We start from the raw sequence: 25,973 nt of genomic DNA, 5'->3' as shown, positions 1-25,973 counted from the left end.
ACTATTAATCTAATCTGTTTAGTGAGAGCCTGTGGACCCTGTATTAAATACATTAAAAATAAATAGATAAAGCTGATTTCATCAGCAGTTACTCTGATGCTTATACTAATCTGAGTCTAGTGCAACAGCAAATACGAGAACTAAGTCTTAGACGTATGACAACTATATGTATGGCTCATTTTTATCCTCCCTGCAGCCTTATGCAGTTTGATGAAAGAAAAGGCTTGCCATTTTCTGGACCTTAACATTACCTCACTGTATACTGTTCATCTATGCAGAATATTTGTCACTCAATAAAAAGTTAGGAGACACTCAAGGATGATACAATGTGCAACCTGTCACTGAGAGGAAATAGTAAAATAGACATACAGATGGTTCAGATGCTGTAATTACCGTGGAGATTTCAAAGAAACTATCATACTGTCATCTCAGCACCCAGGAAGCTGAGGCAGGTGGATTGCTGTAGGTTTAAGGCCAATCTGGGATACAAAGTGAGTTTAAAGCCAACCTGAACTGCATAAAGAAATCTGTCTCAAAAAAACAAAATAAAATAAATTCAATAAATATATTGTAGTAGCTAAAAAAATAAATAAATAAAAATAAATAGATAGGGTCTTGCTAACCTGGCTGGAATTGAATTTGTGATCATTCTGCCTCAGCCTCTGAGGTAGCTGGAATTACAAGCATATGGCACTCTGCTGTTTTCTGAAGGTATAAAAACTTTTGGGCCAGCCAAATAGCTCAGCAGACTAATGTGCCTGCTTAGACAAAGTGCAACGCCCAGGGTTCCATCCCCAGCATCCTGTACTCACCCTGCCCCCGGGGTGCTCTGACGTGGTGATTGAGACTGGGCGTGGTGGCCTGCACCTGTAATTGCAGCACTTGGGAGGCTGAAAACAGGAGAATCACTACTAGTCCGATCTTCATAGTGAGACCCTTAGACCCCATAGCAAATACATTAAAGAAAAAAAAAAAAAAGAATTATGTTGTGGTAGGGAATGTGACAGCATCTTAAAATAAAACAGAAAAAGGCACATTATACAGCTTAGTAAAAAGGCTGGATTGAATCCCTAATGTTGCCAAAAAGGAAAAAAGAATCTGACCGTTAAAAAAAATTTAAAATAGGAGCCAGGGAGATAGCTCAGTAGAATAAGCACTTGCCTGGCAAGCACAAGGGCCTGAGTTCAATCCCCGTTTCTGAAAGAAAAAAAAAAAAAAAAAAAAAAAAAGGTTTCAAATCCACTGGACTGGATGGAGGATCTCTTAAGGCCCATTTCATTCATATAATCAGTTCTTATAACAGTACTGATTATAAGTGGGGTCACTGAGGGAAGCCTTCCAATAGAGGAGGCTTTTAAACTGAGACCTAAAGAGTATATATTCATCAGGCAGACATAGTGGGGAGGATGGGATAAAAGGGAGGTGCATTGCAAGCTTGGGAGCCATTTTGGGAGGGAGATGGTGAAAGAATCACGAGTCCGATATACGTAGTGAGACCCTGTAGACCCTGTACCAAATACATAAAAAATGAATTATGGGATAAAATATGCCTGCATGAAATGATTTGACATTACAGTCAGCATATTATTTCAGTGCATTGTACGTGATATAATTGTACAATAATTATTGATTTTTAATGACAAAGGAAATAATAATACCCCCAAATAATGTCTATAATGGTATGTTATAACATGTCAAAATATGGGCCAAATCATGTTGTCTTAGTAACTTTTTTTCTCACTGATGAGACAAAATACCCAACACCCAAAGTTAAAGGTTTACTTAGAGGTTTATTTAGCTTACAGTTTGTAGAGGTTTTAGTCCTTAATCAGCTGGCTCCAAGGCATGGTGGCATGGCAGAGGGGAAGCTGCTCCTGGCTGCAGAAGACAGCAAAAGCAACAAGAGCAAAAGGGAGGAGCAAACTTTTTTTTTCCTCTATATTGTAAGTGCTATATTGACCCACCCTGGTCAATTATAGCACTTACATCCCTAATCCCAGCATGAGACAGTGAATCACTCATAAACTCTAGATTCAGCTGCTTCAGAAAAGCCTGCACCCCACCATGACCACTTGAGGCTTTGAAGGGATGGATGTTTGATACAAACCATAACACATCTGTAACTTTTTTTTTTAAGGCAGGGTCTTGCTATCTTCTTTAATTTTTTATTGTTTTGTAAATTCTCAATATGGTATAAATTTTGCTGAATGAACCATTTTTATAAAAATTATTCAGCTGGGCATAGTGGCGCATGCTTGTTATCCCACCACTCTGGGAGGCTGAGGCAGGAGGATTGCAAGTTTGATCCCTGGGTGGGACCCTGTCTCAAAATAAAAAAGAATATTGAGTTTCTTTGTGGCATTTTCATATATGCATATAATGTACTTTGATCATTTTAGTCCATTATCCTTCCTTTCTCTCTATTCCCCTTTATCTTCTTGATTAGTAGTTTCCCTTTTACTTTCACATCATCTTTTTTCCCCTACATCCTACATATTAGGAAATATGTGCAATACTTGTTATTCTGAGTCTGGTTTGGTTAACCTGATAATCTCCAGTCCAATCTGTTTTCCTGCAAGTGGCATGACTTTATTCTTACAACATATAGATATTTGCTCTGGAGGCATGCTTCTTATAGATGTGTTCTACTAACCTGTCCCTGTGAAGCAGGAAGGAGTCTTTGGTTTAAAATGAATGATAGAGAATTAACTGTGTTTTACATTTAAGCTCATTTGCTTGGAATTTGGGCTTGTGCTTTGAGATTCATTAAAATCAGGCAGGCCAAATAGCTCAGTGGATTAAAGTGCCTGCAGGCAGGCACAGGGCCCTGTTCGATCCTAGGCAGACTGGTGGTGTCCCCTTCCCAGGGCATGCTGAGACGGCAATTGAGACAGGGAGTGGTGACTCACCCCTGTATCCAGTCTAGTAGTGAGACCTTGTAGACCCTTCCCTAAAAAATAAAATACAATCAAGACAGGGCCAGCGAGATAGCTCGGTGGACTAAGCGCGTGCTTTGGCAAGAGCAGGGATTGGGGTTCAATCCCTGGTACCACATGCCAGCCCCCTCCCCCCCCCTCCCCCCAACTCCCACCCCCTCTCCCATGCTGCTGAATGGCAATGGATTCTGGGTGTGGTGGCACATGACTGTAATCCCAGCTGCTGGGGAGGGAGGGTTAAAACAGGAGGATCACGGCAAGTCTGCCTCTGTCTAAGCAAGCACTGAGCTATCTGGCCACCTTTATTTGATATTTTGATGCTTTGGTATTTCCTTCTTTCATCTGTAATAGTTATAGTTTATTAGCTCCTTAGGGGAAAGATTCAAACCGAGCCTCACCCTTTTTTTTTTTATTGAGACAGGGTTTCAGTTGTCCAGGAGGCTGGCTTTGAACTCACTGTGGAGCCCATGCTGGCCTTGAATCCAGGATCCTCCTATCTTTCTATCCTGAGTGCTGGAATTACAGGCATGAGCCCCATGGCTCACCAGCCAGTTTTAAAAAATTTACATTTACTAAGGGAATAGCTGGGGATTAAAGCTAGGAGTTTTGCTAATCTAATGGTGCACAATGGAATTATAATTTATTTATTTATTTATTTATTTATTTATTTATTTATTTTTGCAGAACCAGGGATTGAACGCAGGCCCTTGTACTTGGAGGGAGGCGCTTATTCTACTGAGCCATCTCTCTGGCCCTGGAATTATAACTTTAATTTGTGTTCTCTACTGAGTATTAATATTGAGATTTGTGTGTGTGTGTGTTTTCCCATCTAAATCTCTTCTTTGGTTCATATGTGACTATTAAAAAATGGATTATTTTCTTATTTCTGAGTTGTGAAATTTCTTTATACAGGTAGCAGTAGCAGTACATACTTATTTTTCCTTTAGATACCAGTAGCAGTACATGGATTTAGTTTAATCATCACAATAATCCTTTTGTGGGCCTTCCCTTTAGCTCAGTTCTGTAAGTGGCTGCTTTAACAAAGCAGTCAGACTCAGCTTGCTGTGGTTCCATCCCCACAACTCAAGCCAGCCAAACCTGCCCTGAAGGCATTCCAACCAAAAAAAAAAATCCTTCTGCCACAATAATCCTTTGCATTGGGTGCTATTAGCCCTATATGGAAATTATGTTCAGTTTTTATGTACTAGAATCTTCAACTCTAAGCTCAAGGAAAGCTGGAATAGTAAAACAGAAACTTTAGCTATAATATAATTTTTAATAAATTCTAATTAACAGGAAGAAATAATGTCTTCTTAACTTTAGTTGACATTTAGTAAATTCACTCACTTGACATAGCTAATGGTTCAAATGCAAATGTTAATAATTTTATAGGTAGCCATACAGCTTTACATTATGATATAAACTGACTCATCTAATTTTTGAATTGCTATATCCACAATATGTACAGATATATTATTTGCCCATCATGTGTCTTATATTGCCATATTTAAAAGTTTAGAGATTTAGTTATGATTTGTCATCTTGAAGTGTTAATAGTGGGTGCTTTTATGGGTTGGAATTTGTTTTCTTCCAAGACTTGAAGTACTTTGCTCCATGCTTTTCTTGACTGGATGGTTTGTGAAGAAAAATCTGCGGTTATTCTGATGGGTTTTCCTTTAAATGTGATCTGTTTGTTTTCTTTAGCGGCTTTTAATATACTGTTCCTATGCTGAATTTCTGGAATCTTGATTATTATGTGTCTGGGTGTGGTTTTCATTGGATTGATACTATTTGGAGTCTATATGCTTCGATTACAGGAATGTCAGATTGTTGCCCCATATTTGGGAAGTTTTCTGCTATTACTTCTGCCCATATTCTTTTTATATCATTTGTATTGACTCCTTCCTTCTCGTTGATGCCTATTAGTCTCACATTGTTCATCTTTGCATCATCTTGCAGGTATTGAATTATTTTTTCCTGCATCCTAGTTGTTTTAAAGAGATCTTTTCTTACTTTTTCACTAGCTGCAATGGTGTCTTTCAGGTCAGAAAGTCTATCTTCACTTTCACGCAAACGGTTTTGCCAGCTTGTGATTGAGGTTTTAATTTCCTGTATATCATTTTGAACCTGTTTCATAGATTCTATTTCTTTCCTAAATTGTTTATTCAGGGGTTCCATCATTTTTATCTTCTCCTCTATTTTTTTATCAGTGTATTCTTTAGAAGCACTTAGTACTTCTTTGATTATAGTTACCACTACATTTTTAGTTCCGAAATTATTTCTGATCTGATTTCTTCTATACCTTTCTGCAGTTGATTCTTTACTGTCAACGCTATTATTTCAGAGATATCTGGTGTGTGATTTCCAGTTTCCTCAGTGCTAGTGTCTTGTGCATTTGTACTGGGTGGACTCGGGGCCTGAGACTGCATTTTATTCCTTCTCTTTGTCATTTTGTATACCACTGTCTTCTGACCTTTGGTGTAGAGCTTAGATAGAGTTATTACCTTAGCACCAGGTCCGGATCTACGAAGTTCAGATTCTTCCAGGTGGGTGTTGTTTGGATCTGGCTGCTGTGCTCCACTTCTTTCTGCTGCAGGCGTTAAAGTTGAACCCTTTGTGTCTCTCTGGGAAGATGTTCTGCTCCTGAATCAGCTGGGTGGGTCTTACCTCTAGCCTGTTTGCAGGGAGTTCTGCTGAAGGCTTCCCTGCTGGGCCTACAGCCTGGGTCGAATGAGGATCCGCGGGCCCGGGTTGTCTCACTCACTGGCCGGGCCTGCGCTCTGGGTCTGTTCAGGATCTGGAGGGCCCTGGGTCGTCTCACTCACTCGCCAGGTCTGCGCTCTGGGTCTGTTCAGGATTCCGCGGCCTCGGTCCTCTCACTCACTCCCGGGCCTGTGCTCTGGGTCTGTTGCTTTTATGAATATAGCAATAACAGCCAATAATTATCAAGTGCTTAGGACTGTATCCAGTATAAGCACTTATAAACATGAAACATAAACTAAATTTCTTTTTCAAAGTCAAGTTTGTTGAGATATAATTTATATGTAGTATAACTCACCCTATTTAGTTTTATGTTGTATGAATTTTGACACCGTACACGTTTACAAATTATATGTCCTGTACTACACTTGAGATACAGATTATTTCCATTACTCCAAACAATATTCTGTCTTCTGTGGTGGTTAATCTCCTCCCCTTGTCCCCTAAACCTGGCAACCACTGATAAAATTTCTTTTATTTTGGCTTTTTCAGAATGTCATATAAATAAAATCACATAGTAAGTATTTTGAGTCTGGCTTATCTCATTCAAAGTAATGCTTTTGCTTTCATTCATGTTGTAGCATATATCAGAAGTTTATAAACTCTTGTGTGTTTATTGCTGAGTAGAATTCCCTTATATAGATATACCATGTCCACCAATTGGACATTTGGGCTTCCTATATCTAATTATTAGTAAAATCATTATAAGTATTTGATTAGCTTTTCACAGAAACTGCTGAAGTAGCTGTACTGTTTTCACTGATAGTATATGAGAGTTACAGTTACTTCATGTTCTTGTTAGCACTTGGTATTGTTAGTTTTATGGTTTGTTTTTGGTGTGTTGTATTGAACTGAGGGCTTTGTACATGGTAGGCGAGCACTTCACCATTGAGCTACATCCTCAGCCCTATTTGTTGTAAGCTGTTCTAAATGGTGTGAAGTTAAATTATGACTTTAATTTACATTTCCCTATTGAATATTGATATTAAGATCTTTTCCCTTTTTTGTTGTTGTTATATGCATCTCTTCTCTGCTGGAGTGTCTATTCAAATCTAATCATTTAGAAGTGGGATGATATCCTTCCCCAAAGGATGAATAGCTGTGATTGAAACTCTAAATAGACATCTATCACCTTGAGGTGGAGGACCAAACCTCCTTGACCCACACCTTCTAAGAAAGTCCTTGTCTGCCCACGTGTGCTTGCTACACAACTTGTTTCCCCATTTGATTCCCATTTAATCAATTTGCCCTAGTGACTATACTTGTTGTGTACTTACTGGTTGACTACAGTTTTGTCTCACTTCACACCCATCCTGTGATTTGCCATTGGATCAATATTACCTAAGTGACTATGCTTGTAATCTTTTTGACTGGTTATAGATCTGTCTCACCTTAAGGCTGCCTTACCTCCTGGCTTTGCTCAATAAAACACCCTTGAAAAAGGGATTGGTGGGCAACCCATTTTCTGGATCCCCTTTTTCCCTATCAAGCAGACCTTTCTTTCAATAAATTCTTCCTACTTAAAAAAGAAAGAAAATAAATAAATAAATAGAAAGAAATAATAATGGGTTGTTTTCTTATTTTTGAAGTGTGAGGAGTTCTTTGTGAACTTATTTTCTTTAGATACCAATATCAATACATGAATTTATTTTAATCATTGCAATAATCCTTTTCAGTGGGTACCATTATTCTGTATTATAAAGGAATGATGGCACATGCTTAAGTGATTGCCCAAAATTACTCATGTATGGTAATAGGTAGCAGAATTAGATTTTGAATCCAAATGGATTGTTGAACCTGTATTAAGCCGTTTGCTTATTTTTTTTCCCTGATATGCTACCATGCAGCTATTAATTTTTTTTAGTGGGGAGTATTGTGAATAGAACTGGGGCCCATTTCCAATAGTTGATACAGTACTTCTAATAGGTTCACTCTGAGGGAAGGGGCAGTATATCGTAATAGTAACTCTGGAATCATCTACTTAGAAGCACTTGTTTGCATTAAAGAGAAGTAATTTATTTGTATTTTAAGTCTCTTCTCTGTATATGCTGGTGGTTTTTTCAAAGTTTATTATCAACTCTGTTCTCAAAACGTCTTTTTTACTATTGCCCTCCGTTGTTTATAACTTCTATTTATAATTAACTAAAAGATGATATTCAATTTCTTGGGCATGCATGGATATTTTCCAAAATAAGTTGCAGCTGTGGCAAATGACTTGGGGGCTTTCCAGTGAACAGTGGACTTCCTTTGACTGCTCAGAGAACTTTGTTTCTGAATAAGTGAGTTACAGTGAACTAAATGTGACATTTGGCTAGAGAAAGAGTAATGTATTTCTTTGCACAATTTTAATGAACAATTTGTTGAACTGTGGAGATTATTTCAGTAAAAAAGATAAACTTAGCAATGTTAAGTGGAATGGAAAAATAGGCTGAAAATAGGTTTACAATCAGGATTTCTTAGCAGTTTATAAAGTTTGTAAGTCAGTGAGAACGTTTTCTCATCTGTATCTCTAGCAAAGCAGGATAATTACTCCCAAGTAATTAACTAAGGGAAGAAAATCTTGCTAAATTGTATTTACTCTGTGGCTATTATATGGAAATAGTTATATATGATTGAATTCTTTTTTATGGGATTTTATTAAGCTTGAAACTCTGTTCAAAATCATTTTGCTAAGTTGGAATTTCTAACATGGATTTTAAAAATGTTATAAGTCATATTAATTCACATTTACTTTTCCAGTGAACTTTGAATTTTCTAGTGGGTTTTATTTGTTTAGGGAATCTATAAATCTGCATCTACTGTTGCAGTTTACTGGCTTTTCCAGATTACATAGCAATCCGTCCCATGCATATAAGGGTTAATGAGTAGCCAGATAAGACCCACTAGTCCATTGTTACAGAGCCATAGTTCACAATCTGTCTTCCATCTTCTCTTATACTTTCTTCCATTTATGTTGTATTTATTTGATAAAAATTAGTTTTAAGAAGTGAAACTTCATATTTTAAAACAATATGCAGTATTTAATTTTTCTTTCTTATAGATTCTCATTCTATTTTATTGTTAAATTTAAATTATAGCAGTTAGCATGAGTTTAGTAATGGTTTCATCAAAGATAGATCTTGCTCCTTCCTTTCTCTTCTTGTCCTATTAACCTTCCCTTTTCCGCTTTTACCTGTAGATTTGCATGTTTGACCTAGCAGGATAATTGGGTCCACAGCAACATGGGCGTGTCTCCCTTAGAAACACTTGGTTTCATGTATGACTCATAAGCTAAAGCACAGACACCACTTCCCCAATCTACAGGAGCCATTTTAGCAGCATAAGACTTGCCGGATTGCTTTTTTATTTTCAAGCCCAAAAGGTGAAATCTAAAGAGAAAGAATGTTTGAAGGTAACTTGTTATGATTTTATGTGTTTGCTTCTGGCTAATTCTTGAGCTGATAAACGGAGGGTGGTTCTTACCTGCCAAAGAACGTGGCTGAAAGTGTTCTTTAACTTGGATAAAATGTGTGTAGTCAGTCACATGCCTGATTGCAGTTAACTATTAGGAGGAAACAAAGCATTAAATGCTGGAAAGTTTTAGGTCTTCTTGGTAAAGTATTTTTATATGTATGTGCTTTGTATTTTTTTCCCCTGTGTGATTTCAGAATGAGTGTCTATTTTTTAACTACACAAAGCAAACTAGGTCAAACTTTAATTTAAAATTTTAGTTGTATTTATGAAGGTGGCTTGGAAGTTAAAATTAAGTAAACTGGAATACTCACATGTGATATGGATGTTAAAAAATAAAGAGTAGTGGTTTTACTTTTGGCATTTAAATTATGGTTGAAGTTTTGGGATAACTCAGTTATAACTATTGTTCATTCTATCCTTTGTTTTTTTTTCTTTTTTTAAAAAGTTGATGAATTAGTTTTTATAATCATTTTGAAAACTAAGCAATCATTTAGATAAAAAGTAGAAGTGAATATTCAGGGGGGGTCTAGAATGAATCATTTACTATTAGAAAAAAATGAAGCATTACAATTCAGATTAGAAACTTGTTTTGAATAATGACCTTAGAAGCAAAGTTGTCTTCTAAAGAAACAAACTTTTAATTTTATATAAAAAGGAAAAGTGGAATATTGATCTTCCCTGTACTACTGCTTTTAAAATTTGATTGTTTTGAATAAAATAATTAAAAATATAAATGAAAAGATTCATCAGTCTTTTCCTGAAATATTTATCATGATTGAAATTGTGGGATTTTGGTCAGCAAATGTACATTCTAGAATACCTTGAAGTTCTATGTACTCTGAGAAGCTGATTATGACAGTATTTTACCTTGAAAATATATTCATGAAATTAAAACTTGAATAAAAGTAAAATTTGAACATACGGTGATTAGAAATATAAAGGTTTGGGAAATAAAATTTACAAAATTATTATTGACCAAAATTAGCTAGTTGAGAATTTTTACTAATTTTTTAAGTACTTGATTTAGAGAATTTAGAAAGGCACTCTATATTATTTCTTACTGTCTTTTGAAAAGAATTTTGATAATAGCTGATTTCAACTTCATATTCTTATGGGAAAGACACAACGGACATTTTGCCAATTCAGCTCTGAGCCATTTGCTAGCTTCTTCATGTTTGTGTATTGCTGATGTAGTCAGCCCTTGAAAAAGCAAAGGCTAAATGTAGTTCAAGTCTGTACTGTATGAAAAAATGCAGTGATACCTTTTTGCTTTCTTTTAGTTTTTAATAAAAATATAAATAAGCAGTGTCTTTTAAAAATTGGACTAGAACATAGTCTCTTAAGATGATGCAACCTAAATAAAATAGACATCTGTCATCTATATCCATTTCTTATGTGATAAAAGATTGAAGTAGGGTTTTAAAAGGGAGCAGGGAAAAAATGGAAAAGAAGCCTAGAAAGACTTACATACATAAGCCTTAGTCCCCAACCAACTCTTTTCCTTACATAGGTTGAATGTAAGTTTACACTTACTTTAGAATTATATGTACACATTATATTTACACATTATATTACACAGCAGAGTTTTACTTTGAATTCTTTTTTTTTTTTCCCGGTACTGGGGATTGAACTCAGGGCCTAGCGCCTATGAACTCAAGGCCTAGCGCTTGTATACTTTGAATTCTTGATTTAAAGAACTTCATTGCTGGAAGAGAGTGAAGATTGTCTGCTGCCTCCCTTTTGTCAATGACTAAACATTGGCCCAAAGAAGTGCTGTGACTGGCTCCAGGTTAGGTAGGGCTTCTAGTTGACCTGCTCAGGTTAGTCTGCACCAACAAGTGATGCTTTGTGTGACCTGTATTTCCTTAAGAGTAAATAAAAGCTTAATTAAGTTGTTTAGTGATTGTGATAAGAAACAATCAAAAGAGTTAAATGGGTTTGAAAATGTGTTATAACATATTTGTTTAACTTCTACAACAGAGCATAACACATGATGCTTGCTGTGTAAGGTGGTCCACATGGAAATACAAGTTGTTTGGAACTTACTTAAATTTTACAAGACAAAGATAGGTTTATTTCTTTTCAATTTTTATTGTGTATATTTAGGAACACAAATACTGTTAAGTATGACATCTTTTCTACTGAGGTATATATATGCATGTATGTGTGAAACTTTGTAGGAGTCTAAAATTTACTGGTCTCTTAACTTTTAATACATATCTTAAACTTGACTTCATAAATAGTAATTAGTACTTTTATTACATTTGTCTTTGTTACATCTCTGATGCTCTTCTTTGAGAGCTTATTATCATATATTATCTATATGGTACATTGAGAATACATGGTCTTTTTCTATTAAAGTTTTGATGTATTCTGTTGAATGGTTGGAAATGTACTTCAGATCTGCTTGGTGGTATTTTTTTTTTTGGTGGCCAGCTCGGCCCACCTTGGGGGCAGGGCTGGCACAGCATGTAGTGCTGGGGATCGAACTGCAGTCCCTGTGCTTATCTAAGCTTGCCTAAGCAGACACTTTAGACTGCTGTGCTATCTCCTCAGTCCAGATCTGCTTGTTCTTTAGGTCTACAATTTGGACTTTTTTTTTAACTTTCTATAAAAGTTGTTGAATCTCCTATATTGCTGAGTGTGCTGAACAAATGATTCAATGTCAGATCCTCTACAACACGACCATTATTGTCCTACAGCAACAGTATAAAGGCCAGAAGCATGAACTCCATCATCACATACTTAAATTCTTATTGGGGAAACAGGGCTTGGTAATGTATGTTCAAATAAAGAATGGAACTAAACCATTGACTCAGTTTCAGTTTACATTGTTTATGGAGATGAAAGAAATGTTTAAAATAGCAAAGTTTATGTTGAAGGAATTAGGAATAGTGAAGAATGTATTATATTTACCTAGGTTAAGAAGAACAATAAAAATAATATGAGGGATGGGGATGTAGCTCAGTAGAAGGGTATTTGCCTAGCATGAGGCCTTGAGTTCAGTCCCTAGCATAACACCACTATCCAAACCACCAAATACATACATACATACATTCATACATAAGTAAATAAAAAATAAACATTAAATTTTGACAAAGTAACAAAGAAATATGAGTATACAGGGATTATTTACTACATCAAATGCTTAGCTACTCTCTTTTTGCCATATTAAATAACAAATTGAGGTGTATGGGTCTTACAACGAGTGGAAAATTTTTAAAAGGCATGTAGCTGTACATTTAAGCTCTATCTGATATCTGCATATTACAATTTAATGAAAAAGTTAAACTGGGTTAGTGGTGTATTCTGTAATCCCAACTACTCAGGAGGCTGAGACAGATGGATCCTAAGTTTGAGGCCAGCCTGGGCAGTTTGCCAAGATCTTGTTTTAAATTTTTTTAAAAAAGGGTTGGCTGTATACTTTTTGCTTCCCATGTTCAATCACTAGAATCTCAAGAAAAGGAAGATAAAAAAAAAACTTTTAAAGCAACAAAAATCAATGTTTAGTGTAATAAAGAACTACCTGGTTTTAACTCAAATTCTGATTCATTAAGTCCAGCCTAGCTTTTAGTTTAATAATCAGCAATTTTATAGGTAACATAGAGAATTGTGATACAGGGGCTTTTAGGACTGTCTTTTCAGAAAGTTTACAAGTATAAGGCTGTGAGAAGTGATGAATCAACTATTTAGCATTTTAATTAATTTTTTGAATTTTTTTGAAGTCCATTACTCTAAGGAAGGGAGGGGTCAGAATACTTTATTATCAGTGTTAAAACCTATGTAGCCTCTATTTATCCTAGTTGTCCCTTTATTCCTTTTTTTACTATGCCTTTACTATAGTACATAGCACATTTGCTTTACCATAGTAAAGTTTTGTCTCTCCAGTTTTCTTCTTCTGTAATTTTGCCTGCTTTTCACTGCCAACTTACTTCCATTTTGACCATGATGTATAAACTGAAAAAATAATTAAACTGATTTTTGTTTTCCAATATGTATAAGCTCTTCTAATGTTAATTCCTTCATTGCATCCATGGGGCTGTAGGAACTGTTACTGATGTAGAGTGACATTTAGTCTTTAGAAAATTCCTCTCCTGAGAAATGCACTATTATTGTTTGTAATTTTATGAGGAAAAATTAAGTCTTAAAAGTGATATGGCACTTGGCTATCAATTTTGGGGCTTCTTGGGACTTCTTAAAAAATGTATTTAGTACAGGGTCTAGAGGATCTCACTTCATAGATCAGACTCGTAGTAATTCTCCTGTTTTCAGTCTCCCAAGCACTAGGATTGCAGGTGCGCACAACCACGCCCAGTCTCAATCACCATCTTAGCGCCCCCTGTGGACGAGGGTCGCACCGCACTGTGAGGATAAACCCTGCCAACTGTGCAAGCGCTTTAGTCCATTGAGCAATCTGGCCGGCCCAGAGACTTTTTTTTTTTTTTTTTTTTTTTTTGACAGCATCATTGATTATATATTTGTAGTTCTTGTGTCACATTACATCCCATCTGATGAGTTGTGGTTGGATGTTCACTGACTTTTACATGAATTAAAGAAGAGTCTTCTGGGCCTGGGGAGGTAGCTCAGTAGAATATACACTTGCCTGGCAAGCACAGGGTCCTGAGTTCTACCCCCAGTACCGGGGGGAGGGGTCTCCTAATTGAATGGTCTGAAAACAATTATCACTTCTATCAGTTGACTATAATTTTTTTCAATTTATTTAGGGTCAGTTTCATAAAAATAGTAAAGATTAAATTAGTTATTTTTTAGTTAATTCAGATGATTAGGGCAGTTTTCAACCACTTGAGCAATCTGTGTTTTCCATTATGGTGAACTCACCAAATGTGCTATATATTATAGTAAATGTGACAGTTGAGCAGTACTACAAATGTCTTTTCTGGTTTTACTTATAGGCACCACTTGCCTTGTGCATTAGGAGAAAACTCATACGTTGTATACTATTTGCTTTATTGGCAGTGGGATAGGAATTATATATCTGAGCTTTGATTGTTAGAATTTCTGTGCAGAAAACTTTTTCTCTTGTTTTGCTGAATTCAAGCACCTATAGTATTTAGATGCCAATAGAATTTCCATCTCTGACAGGACTAAACAAAAAAAAGGGAATACAAAAGAAGGACCATTTTGTATTTATGCAGAATAGTTAGGGTAGATATACAGCTATTTTTGCTTAATTCAATGAGAAGAAAGATTTGTACAGACTATCTTGTCTGCCTCTTGTACTATAGATAACCACTAAGAAGATAACAATATACAATGTATTAATTATTGAAAATGTCATATTAATCAGCTTTGAAACTGTCTCATTGATATTTGTTTCTCAATAAAATAAAATTTAAAAAGGAAAACTTTTTCTTCTCTTCTAGGTATAAATATGTGAACCATCAATATCAAGAACCTATTCCTGATCTTCCCTTTTATTTTCTCTTTCCTTCAAAAGAATTCAGAACTCATTTTGTCTTTTACCCTTTAATTTGAATATCATTCTGAATATTTGAATATCATTTCTTTTTTTTTTTCATGTTGGGCACCTTGAAATTGATTACTAATCAAAAAATAAAATGCAGTCAGGTGTAGTGATACATTGGCTGTAATCCCAGCCCTTTGGGAAGCTGAGGGAGGATTGAAAATTCAAGAGATGTTGGTTTAATAACTTTGTATGCATCTTATTTTTTATATCAAATGCTACATGGAATTTTAGTATCATAAGGAGGCAATTCCTTATTCATCTTTCTTTAAAGCTGAAGTGTGGATGTTATAGAATGCATAAAACATAACCATTTTAAATGCAATTATAAATTGTTTATCCATGTCACAATAACCTAGGTTGGCATATAAAGTCTGTGTATTATGTTAGTATCCTGACATCCCATATTTGTCTCCTTTAAGACAAAGGCTTAAAAATTGTCCACAGTTGAGGCCTGGAAGATAGCTCAATAGAAAAGCACTTGGCTGGCAAGCACAAGGTCCTGAGTTCAATCCTCAGTTCTACCAAAACAAACAAATAAACAAAAAAAATTGTTCACAGTGGCCCTTAACTTGCACACCTTTATAGTTCCAGCCTCTCTTTTTTAAAATTTAGAGACAAAGTCTTGTTAAATTGCCCAGTTTCAGCCTCGCGAGTAGCTGCAATTACAGGTGTTCAACCACAAAGTCCAATGAAATCTTTTCCTTATTGTTTTATATCTTTGAACTTTTTGAAAATATATACATATATATATTTTGAAATATATATATATATTTCATAGTGGTTTGCTTCTTTTAACTGTGAGATTTATGTTAGTTTTTATTGTAATGTGCTCTTGTTTGTCATTAGCACATTTGTTTATTTTCTCTTGATGGAATTACATTATTTTCAGTTTGGAAATATTCTTTTTTTAATTTAAATTTTTCTTTCTTTCTTATTTATTTATTTATTTATTTATTACTTTTTTGCCATAATTTTATTGATAAACAAATAGCAATGAGTTTCAAATCAAATCGGTAGGACAATTTCAATAATTAACACATTGCATACATTCTTCTTAGTGGTTAATTGCTGTACAAGATACGGACTTGATATCCTATTTACAAACACCATTAGAACAAATCATTCTATTCATTAAGAGAATGTAACTATATATCTATCCTAACCACTTTGAATACACAGATACAAAATGGACATTCATCTGTATACCCTTTTTTTGTTAAGTTCCGTTATTTGAATATTATAGGTGTGTAAACTCAGCAAAATATTCTAAAAGAGTCCAGTAGCCCATAATAGCATTGGGTCTTCCGCTTCACTGGCAATGTCAGAAATTGTTGACTTGAGTCCCCCACAGCTCAACATAACAGCATGGCTTTATTTCTTATATTTCGTTTTTATATTTTTCTTCTGGATAGTTAAGACCAAGGTAAAGCAGGACCTATGCAACAAGAGTTTTAACTTTTGGGTCTGATTAGGTCAGTGAAATCCCCTCAGGATTTATCCTGAGATCCTGTACCTCAGATTGTAGAACCTTTGTCAGTGTCAGCCATGTGGATGAGTCACGGCCATTGCTTGGCCAATGTGCTCTGTGAAAGCCTGAGAGAATGTTTTCTCTCCATGTGACTCCTTAGGCACACTCTACATCATCGATTGGAAATATTCTTGTAGATATATGAGCACTACAGGTGTTTTGTTTTGTTTTGTTTTGTTTTGTTTTTTTTGAGTCATATATGGTTCTGACTGGCCTTGAATTCACTTTGTAACCCAGACTAGCCTCAAACTCACAGTTGTCTTCCTGCGTTTGTCTTCCCGGGTGCTAGGATTACAGTCATGCACCACAGCTACTGGCTAAACTACAGTTTTTCTTTTCTTTTTTCTTTTTTTGGCCAGTTCAACCTGCCCTGAGAGCAGCATGTGGTGCTGGGGATCTAACCAGGGATCCAACCTTGGTCCCCTGAACCTGCCTAAGCTTGTCTCAGCAGGTGCTTTAGACCACTGAGCTATCTCACTGGCCCTAAAGTGCAGTTTTTCATCCACTTTTGATTTTGTATTATCAGTGCCTTGTCAATACAGTGAAATGGATAAAGTACACCTTAGTAGGAAGATAGTTTTGACCTTGTGGACTCCTGAAATAGTTTCCAGATCTGTGGCTCTAAGGATTGCTTTTTGAAAATCAGTATAATAGTGAAAGATTGAAAATAAATGATGGACAAATGACAAAATTTAGGGGCAGAGATTTAATTTTATTAACATTTGTTGAAAGATAGACTTTAAATACAGTATTTTTCTATTTTGCTCCCCTTCAGTGAGGAAGTCAACATTTCTAGAGGAAAATGAAAGTGTTGGATCTGAGTATCAGTACTTCCATTTAATTGGTGCCTTTGTAATTAAGAAAAGGGAAGTTGAAAGGCAGAAGGAGGAATTACTGGGTTCTATTGGTCTCAGATTTCTGGATAGCAACTTCAGTTTTCACAATAAAAGGAATAGGCCCTGTCATTAATCATTTCTATATGCTTTATAATAATATGTGGAATGGGCCTTCAAATTACTCTCTTCTAGCAGATTTCATCACTCATTAGAGATTTCTAATTGATGTCAATTTAAATAACATTGTTTTCATAATTGACTGTTCCAATTGAAAGAACTTTGAGGTATTGTATGAAGTTTTAGGCTGAGGAGCTGAGGGTGTAGCTTAGTGGTAAAGTGTTTGCCTAGGTTATGTGAGGTCCTGGATTCTATAGTCATTGCAAAAAGGGGGAAAAATAGACTGAATAAATAGAGTTGAGTTCTAAGCAGTTTGAAAGAAACTGTGGAGTTTAGAACCTCAGGCTTCCTGTTAAGACTTCCATGTATGATGTCTCTAAATTGTAATAGTTATTTTCTGTATGAGGTCAGACCATTTCTTTAAGAGGTGTTACTGAAGGTAGGCTACTTTGTACATCTGAAATCTCTCCGTTATGTGGAAACATAATAATAATGTATTTAATAAGGTTTTTTCCAAACCCTGAATGTTTAACGTTTAAAATTTCTTGACCAATAGCTGATGTATGTATTTATATTTTTATGTCTTTAACTTGTTCAAGTATACTGGAAAAATATATGCAATATACTGCTTATATAATATTTTATTTAGTTTTGAGGTATGATGAGGATCAAACCCATGGTCACATACATGTTAGGGAAGTGTTTTGCTTTTGAGCTATATCCCCAACCTCTGTACAAGGTTTTTTGTTTTTTTCTGTTTTACTTTTTTTTTTTGAGATAGGATGTCATATGTAGCCAGCATGTACCTTGAACTTGGAGGTCTCCTCTCTCAAACTCTAGAGTGTTGAGATTATAGTTGTGCATCATTATTCCTGGTTTATAAGGTTTTAAAATTATATATTTTAAATCATATATGTATATATATATATATATATATATGTCATTTAAATTAGGAATATTGGAATCAGTGTTACCTGTGTTTTACTTTGAGGGACAACTTAACACAATTTATACTTAGAAAAAGGAATATGTTCTGGAAATTATTACATTCAAAATGATTTTTTGGTATAAACATTTTTAACTGGACATTATTTTTGACCCTGGATCTGAGAGAAACATATATATTTTTATAGGATAATTTATGATCTCTTAGTCCTAGCAATAAACTGAAAGGAAAATGTAAGTCTTACCTGATTTTGGTAGAATAAAACAGCTTGCACACCATTTTAGCATACTAGCTTGTTGGGAAGGTGGTAGAAAGTAGGTACTGTGCAGCTGCTGTCAGTCTTTTTCTCACCGTTTGAGGCCATTCTGCCAAACATTGGAGTCAAAAGCCGTCAGAAAGCTAAAGTATATTCTTCAGTGTTCAAGAAATACTCAGTACTTATTCTCTAGTTATTGGGACAGCTGAGAAGACAATACATTTGTAAGAATATAAACACACTTAAGATGTACTAGAAGGCACTGCTGTTAGCTCCTTTAAAACAATGAACTAGAGCCTTCTATTTGAAAATACTAAGGGAAATGATATTTTCTTTCTAAGTCACTAAGAAATCTTATTTTGGAAGCATAGTGCCATCCTTAAAATTATTTGGTGTACATTATGTTCTGTTCAGGAAAGAGGAGCCCAGGAAGCTCTAGAGGGTCTATATACTGTAAAAATAAGAGTAATTTAGGACATTGACCAAAAATGGAATTGCACTAAAGCCTCATAAAAATACAGTGGTTGTAGCTTAAATTTTAGCTTTGGTAAGATTAGAATGGAGAATGTAACTGCATTTTGTCTATGTCCACATAGAATATGAAGTTTTTTTTTTCTTTTTAGACAGAGTCTTACTGTGCAGTTCAGGCTAGCCTTGAACTCACTTTGTATCCTAGGCTGGTTTTGAACTCACAATCATCCTCCTGCCTCCACCTCCCAAGTGCTGAGATTACAGGTGTGTGCCACCACACCTAGCAATAGGAAGCACATTAATAATGAATTAAGGTCATTCTTAAGGATGATTAGTTTGGGAGGTAAGTAGGCATGATAAAATGAGCATCTCTCTCTCTCTCTCTCTCTCTCTCTCTCTCTCTCTCTCTCTCTTCCTGTATTTAGGACAGGGTCTACAGGTTTCACCATGTAGATTGGACTCGTAATGATTCTCCTGTTTTCAGCCTCCCAAGTGCTGGGATTACAGGTGTGCACCACCGTGCCCAGTGCCATCTCAGTGTGCCCCTGCGGGGCCGGCAGGGCAAGCTGGGGATTGAACCCCGGCCACTATGCTCTGCCTAAACAGGAAGCATCTCTATTTTAATTAGAATTAATTGGACATTTGCTTAAAGTGGCTTGAAACAGGATTTACTTGCTGAGAATAGATTCTGTTTGTTTTGGTATAGTTGATAGTCCAGTATTTATGGATAATTAACACAAACCAAATTTTGGATATATAGAGAAATGAAGAAGGGTGTAAAGATAGTTTGGTTGTGGTGACACATATTATAATCCTTGAAGATTACTGGCAAGAAACATGTAAAAATAACCAGAGATCTGTGAGGCAAGTTATCAGTCTTGCTTTGTAGAGAGTCAGTTGTGTGTTTGTGTGTGTGTGTTAATTACCTGTTTTTAAAGGAAATGAGGGTGACAATAGGGAGGGAATGCTCACATAATGTAGGTAAAATAGTTCAAGGATATGTTTATTGCTTTTCACTCAATCATGCTAGTTTTTCATATTTTTTGTATGACATTTACTCCTAAGAATATAAAAGGACCATAATAATTTCTTTTCTTTTGTTGAATTGTACAATCTAACACCAAAATACTTTTATTAGCTCTTGTTTTTATAAATACTCTTCACCATTCATGTGTTTCTGATGCCATACTTTGATATATTTTCACATAAACTATTGGACTATTTATAAAACAAGACAGAGATGTAGCAGAGAAGACAGGAAATACTTGACATTTGTATGCCGTATCTTATTCTTTGCTTCCTGTCAGTTAAACCACGATGAGAGGAACAGAGACACAGATGTACAATTGCTGCTTTAATTTCCCATCAGAGAAACCAGTTAACCATAAAGCTTGTTTCATTAAACTTTTGAAACTTGTTGACTGTAGGGATAATGTAGGCTTCTTTTGGTGGCAATTAGATGTTTGATACAGGACCTAATAGGAAAATACAACATTTATGATTCAAAATTGGGTTTCCTTCTGTGACATTTCTACAGATGATAGATTGCCACTCAAATTTGCATACATGGAATGCATTCATTATAAAAAGATAAGCTAATATTTTAATCTTGAAATTTTAGTATTTTTATTTTATTGTCTGAAAAGAATACAAAATAGTAAAAAAAATATATATATTAGAAACAATATAGAACTTCACCAAACCAATAGAAATTCAACAGTGGCTTTTGTATTGCATAATGTTCTTCATTGCATAATTCTTCAAATTACTTGTTCAGATAACCAGACATAACCATGAAAAACTGGAAAGAAAAAAAAAAGTTATAAGAATTTAAAAAGGACAAGAAAAATTAAAAAGAAAGAAAAATTTAAACATTGATTGCTGCTCTCTGTAGTATATCTGGATTCTTTAGCCGTGAGACAGTTTCAAATCAAATTGGTAAGACAGTTTCAATAATTAACACATTGCATACATTCTTCCTAGTGGTTAATTGCTGTACAAGATGTGGACATGATATCCTATTTACAAACGCCATTAGAACAAATCACTCTATTCATTAAGAGAATGTAACTATATATCTATCCTAACCACTTTGAATACACAGATACAAAATAAATGGAAGGTCTTGTATCCAAGAAAATGCAGTTAGTACATGACAGAATTTTGACATGAATATAGATCTTCTGTTGCTAGATCCTGTGCCCTTTTAGGAAAAAGCTTGTTTTCCTTAAATTATTATTCTACCCATTTCTTAGCGATTTAGCCCTTTGTTCATTCTGCCTACAATGCCCTCTTCTCTTTCCTCATGGTTTTTGTACTTGGAAAAAAAAAATACTTCTTATCACTTAAGGAATGATTTATGTATCAGTTCTTTGTAAAGTCTTCTCATGTTCTAAAGGTATTTACTCCTTTCTATTCTTGTTTCTATGTTTTTCTTTCTTTAGGCAGTGAGCTGTTTAAGGCCAAGTATCATACCATATTTATTCCTAGGTACTTATTACCAGTAATAAATACATGCTTGATATCTCTTTATTCTGGAATAAAAAAGCTGATTAAAAACTATAATGACTCTTCCTTGTAAGTTGTCTCACACTCTGGCACTCCTCTTTCTCTCTGAGGTTAGAACTAAGAATTGACTCTGGGGCTTTTTACCACTGAGCTCCTTGCCAGTCCTTTTTATTTTGAGACAAAGACTTGCTCAGTTTCCTAGGCTGGCTTCAAACCTGTAATCCTCCTGCTTTAGCCTCCTGAGAAGCCAGAATTCTAGGCATGAACTCCTATGTCTAGCAGTAAATATATATATTTTTTTATTGGTGGCACATGCCTCTAATCTCAGCTCTTAAGAGGCTGAGGCAGAAGGATCACTGGGAGGTCAAGGCTACCCTGAAATACATAGCAAGACTCTTACCTCAATAAAACAAAAAGTATCATGTGATATTTGGCTTACTCTGACTTTTAACATGCCAGGTATTCTGAATAGTCTCTTGAATTATGTTCATTAATAATTAATAACAGAAAAATTCATAATAGTATTATAATCATCATCATAATAAAAGTTCTCAATTATATAAATACACAATACATTTATATTAATATAAATATTACATATAATTACATAATAAAATTATCATTAATAGCAGAAAAATTTATTATATGTCTTTTCATTTCCAAGTAGCTTATCATGTTTTATTTTATTTATTTATTTTTTGGTGCCCTGCTCAGCTTAGGCAGGGCTGGCACAGCATGTGGTGCTGGGGATGGAACCTTGGTCCCTGAGCTTTGCCTAAGCTTGCCTAAGCAGGCTCTTTAGATCCCTGAGCTATCTTGCCAGCCCAAAGTAGCTTATAATCCTAAAAGGTAGGGCAGAGTAAATAAGAATGAACATTGTACCTGTTTCTGCTGTATCTTTTTTTTTTGTTCAGGGGATCAAACTCAGGACCTTGGCTTGCCAGGCAGGCGCTTATGCTGCTGAGCTATAATCCCTGGCCCTTGCTGTAGCACATTAATGATTTCTATTTGTCTTATGTGATAGATTGTGCTTGCTTTTAGCAAGGCATGTGAAAAGATCTTTCTTAGCCACTTCTCTCTCTCTTTCTTCCTCCTTTCTCCACCAGTCTCTTGAAGACAGTTTTCTGGGAAGTACTTATATATAAAGGAATATAAGGTAGTATCAATATAATGTTGAGAGTCACAAGACAGTGCAGGAAGGATAGTCTTTTTTGCCCCCAAGCAGTTGTATTTGCAAAAGGGATGCCTTTCTGAGTTTTTTGATGCAAATTTCAGATTAAAGCCAGATTAAAATTTAAATATAAATGTAGGCCCTGAGATTACCCCTGCACAAATACTTTGCCTGGAACAGTCTGTCTTTAGATTTATCTGTATCTGTTTTTTCTGCTAGATAGACCTTTCTTTTTGTTAGTGCTCACAGATGATCTGAGAGGTGAGCACTTTTTCTCCATAACTCCTAATCCCTGTTTAGGATATGGCAGGTCATACTCTTTGTGTTCTGTTGTTAGGGGTTGTTGCATACTTGGGTGTTAGACATGAAAGAAGAGTGACAGAATTTATACTGCCTGACAGTGCTATATTGTAAAAATAGACTATTTTGAGGGATAACATAATGTTGTGCTTAAGATCATTAAACTAGGGCCAGCAAAGAGCTCAGCAGATTAAAGCCCCTGCAAGCAGGGCGTGGGGGTCAATCCCCTGCTGTGCCAGCCTGTCTCCCAGAGTGCACTGAGACAGCAATTGAGATTGGGCGTGGTAGTGCACACCTGTAATCCCAGCTCTTGGAAGACTGTAAACAGGCAGATTACTATGAGTCCAATCTAGTAGTGAGACCCTGAACACCCTGTAGATTCTTCCCTAAAATACAAAAAGAAAAAAAAAAAAAAAAACTATAAACTATAACCATATTAGGACAGAAATTTATTTTATTTTATTTATTTATTTATTTTTGCTGAACTGGGGATTGAACTCAGGCCCTTGCGCTTGCCAGGCAAGCACTAATTCTACTGAACTATCTCCCTGGCCCCAGGATAGAAATTTTATAAAGGTCTTACTGATAAAATGATTAAATGAAAATACAGTAGTTACAATAGGACCTGACAATAGGTAGTAGCTGTTATTTTCTAATTATATTTTGATTTATTTTTTCTTAAGAAAGGATATCTATTTTGCTTTGTAAACTGTAAAGTACTTATTAGGTATTAGATATGATGAAAAATGATAATATAAATAAACTGTATTGTGCTACAATACAATTTCTGGATGTGTCTTATGCTCAAATATTTTTTCTCTTGTTTTTTTTTAAGCATTTTTTCATGCATTTATTCAGCATTTATACTTTTTCTTTATTTTTTATTTTTTATTGGCCTGCTCAGCTCACTCAGAGGGCAGGGCTGGCACAGCGTGTGGTGTTGGGGATTGAACCATGGTCCCCTGTACCTGCCCAACCTTGCCTGAGCAGGCGCTTTAGACTGCTGAGCTCTCTCTCCAGCCCTCAAATTTTTTTTTTAAGAATAAAATAAGTGCCTGTTATCTCTACTAAGACACATTTGAATTCTTGAACTTTCCAGAAGAAGATAAAGTTATAAGCGGAAACACCTCTAACAAAGAGCCAGACTTAACTGCAGCCTCCTTGGTCAAAATAACCATTTTCACAAATGAAGGGTAATTAGATGTTCAGTTAAATACTTGTGAAGAAGAATGTAGCAACAAGTCATAGCTTTTTGAAAATCTTGTCATTTTTCTGTTTCTCCTCTCTTGCTTGAAGAACAAAAAGATGAAGTTAAATAATTTAAATGATTTTTATTTGCTTTAAAGAATGTTGCAGTACTCTAGAAAATAAAACCATTATTGAAGATCTTTTACTATAAGTAATTAGGGGGGCCTGGCCCTAGCTCAGTCCTTTAAGTGGCTGCTTCCACAAAGCTGTCAGCCTCAGGTTGCTGGAGTTCGAACCTCACAACTCTCCCGCTGGCCACAAGTGCCCTGAAGGCATTTGAGGAAGAAAAAAAAAAAAAAACAAAACAAAACAAAACAAAAAAACCTTATTATAAGTAATTAAATGTTAAGGAGGACGATACATGTTATTAGTGACCTAAAGCTATTGGCATAGTAGTCAAGCTGTGGAATGTTTGTTTCAGCTGTTCTCATTATTTTTGGGCATTAGTTCCCAGGTCCCCTTAATGTGATTTGCATTGACATTATGTGACCTTCTGAAAACATGTGATCTGATCAGCTTTGTTAACAATTAAATGCTATCTTGTAAAGTTTAGTTTTATCTTGGTCTTGTTTCCTGAACTACATTGTGAGTAAGATTCATGGGAATTGTTGATAAAACTTGAAAAAAAAACCCCAAGTTTTGATTTCTTTGGAGTATATATCATAAATATGATGGCAAGATTTATTTTTTTGGGGGGGAGTGGGCTAATCTTGCTATATAATTCAGACTGGCCTTGAATTCACTGTATAGCCCAGGCAGACCTCAAACTCATGGTGATCCCCTTGTGTCAGCCTTAAGAATGATTATTAGTGATTTGTAGTGGGATCATAAGAAGTGATTGAAATATAAGGTTGTGATCTTCAGAGAATATTTGGAAAGATGTAAATTGAGCTTGGCAATAAGCACAGCCTGGGAAAGTGGGTGATTGGTGGGAGCAAGATGGAAGATTTTGTTTAGCTTCTTAATTATAAGGTGGGGTAGGGGGAGATAGGGAAGTAAAACATGTAGAAATACTGGAACATATGTTTTTGGGATATAATTGACATAATACATAGTTGCTGTAGTTGGGATCTTGAGCATCATTCAAGAGTCCACTATTTACCTATAACTGCAGCATTCAGGAATCTGAGGCAAGAGGATTGCCACAAATCTGAGGTCAGCTGATCAAATCCTGGTCGCTGTACTTGCCTAAGCAGTTAGTTAGTCTACTGAGCTACCAGGCTGGCCCGCCCAATTTTGCATTTTAACCAGCAATGACAGTTCCTTTTGTCTCACTAGTGTTTGGTGTTGTCAATGTTCTGGATCTGGGTCATTTTAACAGTTATATAACAATATCTGATAATTTTAGTTTATTGTTCCATGATGATGTATGCTTTAGAGTATGTTTCATATGCGTATTAGTCAACTTTCCCATTGTTGAAACAAAATACTTGGTACCCACAATTTAAAAGAAATGAGATTTTATTTGGCTTACAGTTCCCAATGGATTCAGTCCAAAGTCAGATATCTCTAAGGAAGAAATGGCATGGTAGAAGGACCTGGTAGAGCACAGCTGTTCATCTCATGATTGTTTGAAGACAGAGAGAGAGAAAAAAAAAGAGAGACGGACGGTTATGGACATGGACACAGAAAGACAGAAACAGAAACAAGACTGAGATAAGAATACACTCTTCTATAGGTCCCTCAGGTCCTTATCTCTGACTAGGCTCACCTCCTAATAGTACATTCAGCATGAATCTACTGATGACAGTGCCTCTATGATCCAGTCACCTTCCCAAAATATGAAACTGTTAGGGGGGATTTTAGATTTTACCCATTTTTTTTTTTTCCATTGCTGAGTACTGGATCCAGGACCTTGTGCATTCTAGCACTGTGCCAGTGAGTGCATCCATGCCCCTCTTCTATGATTTTTTTTTTTATAAGTAATTTTTTTTCAATATTTATTTATTTATTTA

The 25,973-nt window shown here is 35.5% G+C and overlaps 1 protein-coding gene across 6 annotated transcripts in view; it reads left to right on the top strand.

Annotated features, from left to right (window-relative positions):
* Nucleotides 1-25,973, top strand: part of Elf1 (E74 like ETS transcription factor 1) — a 98,851-nt gene that overhangs the window by 15,271 nt on the left and 57,607 nt on the right. Inside the window, exon 1 of one of the 6 annotated variants that reach the window (XM_023700124.1) lies at nt 8,990-9,087. The exons of 4 other annotated variants lie outside the window; for them this stretch is intronic. The gene's annotated coding sequence lies outside the window, so the exon portion shown is untranslated. Of the gene's footprint in view, nt 1-8,989; nt 9,088-25,973 lie in introns of those variants that run through there. One more of the 6 variants, XM_023700125.1, reaches the window with a different exon arrangement.

The sequence above is a fragment of the Octodon degus genome, unplaced genomic scaffold, assembly GCF_000260255.1.
Source record: "Octodon degus isolate 3935 unplaced genomic scaffold, OctDeg1.0 scaffold00122, whole genome shotgun sequence".
NCBI lineage: Eukaryota > Metazoa > Chordata > Mammalia > Rodentia > Octodontidae > Octodon > Octodon degus.
The sequence above is the reverse complement of the archived record's forward strand: the minus strand, read 5'-3'. Positions and strand labels throughout refer to the sequence as shown.